Source organism: Pristis pectinata, chromosome 46 (assembly GCF_009764475.1).
Source record: "Pristis pectinata isolate sPriPec2 chromosome 46, sPriPec2.1.pri, whole genome shotgun sequence".
NCBI lineage: Eukaryota > Metazoa > Chordata > Chondrichthyes > Rhinopristiformes > Pristidae > Pristis > Pristis pectinata.
In genome coordinates this window covers 2,349,747-2,354,604 of record NC_067449.1, presented here as the reverse complement: position 1 = coordinate 2,354,604, position 4,858 = coordinate 2,349,747, and positions in this window count along the sequence as shown.

Here is a 4,858-nt window from a genome sequence, read left to right as displayed (position 1 = left end):
ATATCCATCTTTATCTTTGTCTCGCTGTCTGTGTGTGTCTGTCGATCTATCTGTGAGTGTGTGTGTGTGTGTGTGTGTGTCTCTATGTCTATCCATCTTTCTTTCTACATATCTATCTTTGTCTCGCTATGTCTCTGTCTCTGCCTCTGTGTGTCTCTATCTGTGTGCCCATCTGTGTGTGCGTATCTGTCAGTCTCTCTTTCTCTCTGTCGTTCGATCTATCTATCTATCTATCTATCTATCTATCTATCTATCTATCTATCTATCTATCTATCTATCTATCTATCTATCTATCTATCTATCTATCTATCTATCTATCTATCTATCTATCTATCTATCTATCTATCTATCTATCTATCTATCTATCTATCTATCTATCTATCTATCTATCTATCTATCTATCTATCTATCTATCTATCTATCTATCTATCTATCTATCTATCTATCTGTATCTCTGTCTGTCTATCTATGTTTCTACATATCCATCTTTGTCTCGCTGTGTCTGTCTATTTATCTCTCTATATGTGTCTGTCTATCGATCTATCTGCGAGTGTGTGTCTGTCTGTCTGTCTGTCTATCTATCTGTCTATCCATCTATCTTTCTACCTATCTACCTATATCAACATCTGAGTTACTGGTGACATAGTTATCGTTATCTGGAAAACGAAAACTGAAAGAGGAAAATGAGGGTTGGAAGGTTAATGTAGCACAGGGTCACAACTTGAGACAGGATGGTAAGTGAGGAGTGAGGTAGTGTTGAAAATCACGTGATGGTGTTCGGAAACTGAAATGTTATGTTCCTCCCTGTGCCAAACAGGTGGCACTCAGAGACTCTCGCGAAAGGAAACCTCGTTTCTACTAGCAGGAAGGGGTTAACTCCCTCAACCGCATCTGCCAGCCCCGTCATCGGGCAGCTGCTCAGGCGACAGAGGGAGCTGCAGGTCGTGTGTGTCCTGGTGCAACAGCGCCCCCTGCAGCATCCTTCGTGAATCCAAGGCCCAAGTTAGCGTTTGGGTGAAGTGAACCTACCTCACATCCAAGTAACCCAGCAACGTGCAGGTCTTTGGGACGTGCGAGGAAACGGGAATCCCACGCGTCTACAGGGAGAACCTGAAAACTCCACACGGCTCGCTCGATCTGCGAGGCAGCGGCAAAACCAGCTGCCCCAGTCCGTCGCTAGATGTCGTCATGACCTACATGATGTCATCAAATGCGTTCGGTGAAAAATATTGAAGAAGGTGTGGAATTCAAATAACTGAAAATACTGAAATAATTGTTGGGTATGACAACATTCTGCATGGCGTATCTCCTGTATACAGATTCCCCACCATACTGTGAATTATTTGCATTTAACACGAATTAACCAGGAGAGTTCACCTCCATCTGCTCTCTGAGGTTTTTGCTCGACCCTTTCGTCTCTCTGAGCCGCCGTGCAGACTCCAAGCGCAGAAATAGAATGCGGTGTGGTTTAGCTGCAGGCTGGAGGACTTCAGGCGGAGTTCATTGTTGTTCGGTCGGCTGGCAGTAAACCCGTCCACCAGCCCGTCCGGGACCACATCTGGAGCGGTCACAGAGTAAAAAAGGTTCTGCGGCTCCTTTCCCGGGTACTGTCTGTACCAGAACAACCGGTAAGTGTTGCTGCCCTGTATAGTGCATTGGAGCGACATTTCCTCGAAGGGCGACTTGGAAAGCGCAGCGGGAGACTGGCGGATAACCTCCGAGGTCACATCTGTTAATGTAGAGGCGAGAGGAGTAAACGGGTCAATACATAGAGGACTCAGAACGCTGAATGTAATAGAGACAGAGGGAGAATGAGACTGAGTGTGTGTGTGTGTGTGTGTGTGTGTGTGTGTGTGTGTGTGTGTGTGTGTGTGTGCGACAGAGAGAGAGAAATTGGAAGTGAGAAGCGGAGAGAGAGAGGAGGAAGGGAGTCTTAGGAAAGAGAAAAGGAGGGATGTGGCGAGGAAGGGAAAAGGGATGGGGATATCGAAACATTAAAGAAAGAGAAGGAAGGAGAGAAAGCGAGAGAGAATGAGAGGGAATGAACGTGGCAAAGGGGGAAGGTGAGTCGACAGAGTCCAAGAGAGACAAGACGGGGAAATAACGGGAGACTAGAATAGTAGATAGAACCGGAGAGAAAACAGGACAGAAAGAAAACAGGGACATACAGAAATAGTACCAAAATAAATAGAGAGGGAAGAAATGAAAGAGAATGTGAGAGAGAGAGAGAGAGAGAGAGAAGGAGAAGAGAACGAGCAAGAATGAGAAGGAATGAGAATGAAATGGATTTTACTTACAGTGGAACCAGGCCACGAGCGGCAGTAAGCGGAACATCCTTCACTTGATGTTTGACTCCACCAAGAGTCGAACCAGTTTTAAATATGAAGACAGATGTCATGACGGCAAAGGATCAAACTTGCAGTGCCCGCCCCTACTGCTCTGATTGGCATCCCAATCCCGCCCTCACCGAATGACCTTCCTCTCACTGCATAGAACTAAAAGATATAAAACACAGTTCGTCAACTTGCATGGTTCACTGATGAAGGGCAGAAATGCTGATACCGCGAATTATTGGGTATTTTGTATCTATCTATCTATCTATCTATCTATCTATCTATCTATCTATCTATCTATCTATCTATCTATCTATCTATCTATCTATCTATCTATCTATCTATCTATCTATCTATCTATCTATCTATCTATCTATCTATCTATCTATCTATCTATCTATCTATCTATCTATCTATCTATCTATCTATCTATCTATCTATCTATCTATCTATCTGTCTATCTGTCTATCTGTCTGTCTGTCTGTCTGTCTGTCTGTCTGTCTGTCTGTCTATCTATCTGTCTGTCTATCTATCTATCTATCTATCTATCTATCTATCTATCTATCTATCTATCTATCTATCTATCTATCTATCTATCTATCTATCTATCTATCTATCTATCTATCTATCTATCATTCCGTCTTTCTGTCTGTCTGTCTGTCTGTCTGTCTGTCTGTCTGTCTGTCTGTCTATCTATCTATCTATCTATCTATCTATCTATCTATCTATCTATATCTATATATCTATATATATGTCTATGTATATATGTCTATACATACATATAATATATATATAAGTGTGTGTGTATGTATGTATTATAGACACACACACACACACACACACACATATATATCTATATATATATCTATATATCTATCTATCTATATATATCTATATATATATATCTATATCTATATATATATCTATATATATATATATATCTATATATATATATCTATATCTATATATATATTATATATATATCTATATCTATATATATATCTGTCTGTCTATCTATCTGCATCTGGATCATTGTTAACGCATTTGTGAGTTTATCGTTGTCTGGAATACGAGAACTGAAAGAGGAATATGGGGGTTGGAGGAAGATGAAGGAAGTGCAGTGTCACATACTTGGGAGAAGGCAGCGAGGAACGAGTGCTGGAGTGGTGGACTGGTGCTGTTCGAAAACTGAAGGGTTACATTCCTCACTGTGGCGACAGCAGGCACTCAGACAACATCGTCAAAGGAAGCATCGTTCTACCCGAACCTCTTGACGCGTGAGGCAGGTCCAACACAAACTGCATCACTAGGATCGGGCGAAGACGCTCGCACGGGTGTCTTGTGAAGGACTCGTGGCATTTAGAACCAGCCACGTAGGCGGATGCTGATATGAAGACGAACTCTTGGATCTCTCAGTCCAACTCGATGTGGCCAATGCACCTTATTGGTCTATCTCTCCATCTATCTATCTATCTGGAACGGAGTGGGGCTGGAGATAGATACGATTAGGGCGTTGAAGGAGCTCTGAGATAGGCAGAGAGATGTGAGGGAAATGGTAGGATATGGACTGTGTAGGCAGAAGAGATTTGTTCAGTTGGGCATTTTGTTGTTTATCGAAGTTGTTTGGCACTCCATTGTAGGCCGAAGGGCTTGTTCTTGTGTTATACTGTGCTATGTTCTATATTCAAGGTGAGGAGAGATGAGAGAATGCGTGGCGGAGACAGGAGATGGAACAGGGAAGGGAGTGACTTCCGGTAAGCCGCGTGAGATGCAATATGAAGGAGATAGGACGAAACAGGAGAGTTGAAAACGTAGCGAGTGCAGCAGAGGAGGCAATGAGTGGGGCGAAGACGTGGGAGGGTGAGAGCCAGATGTTTTGAACTCGACCAGTGCCGTGTGCCGCCAGTTCGAGACGGAAAATGAGCAACGATACTCGGAGTTCTGCTGCCCCCTAACGGCGCAAAGCATTTCCTGCGTCACCCAGCCACTTGGTGGAAGGTTTTTTGCTGCAGGAGCCTTGCTTTCTCAAGCTCTGAGCGCTACTGCAGGCACAGAAGTAGACGGCGGAGTGCGAGGGAGAGGCTTGTCTCGATTCCAGTTTAAACTGTGATGCTGGTCCTTTTGGCCGTGTAGGACTCCGATGTGTAATTTGTAACAGCACCTAGCGCAACAGAATAGAAGAGAACTTCTATTTCCCGGTCAGGTCGCTGTCTGTACCAATACATAACGGTATAACCCGGATTCAGCAGCGTGCATTTCACGCTGACCGACTCTCCCGATCCAATTGACAGGTAGGAAGGCGACTGCTCCACGAACTCGGCCAGAATCCCTGTAAGATAGAAACTCGACTTGTCTCTAATGTATCTCAACAAAGAGCAGCCCTTTCCCTTGGACTTCTGTTATTTTGACTTACGAGTGATCAAGGACACGATCAGCTGAAGACAAGATGTTCTGCGCACCATCATTTACAGGATGGACTCCTGACGAGCTTTGGGATGGGGTGAAGCTCACTATCTCCTTTTAGA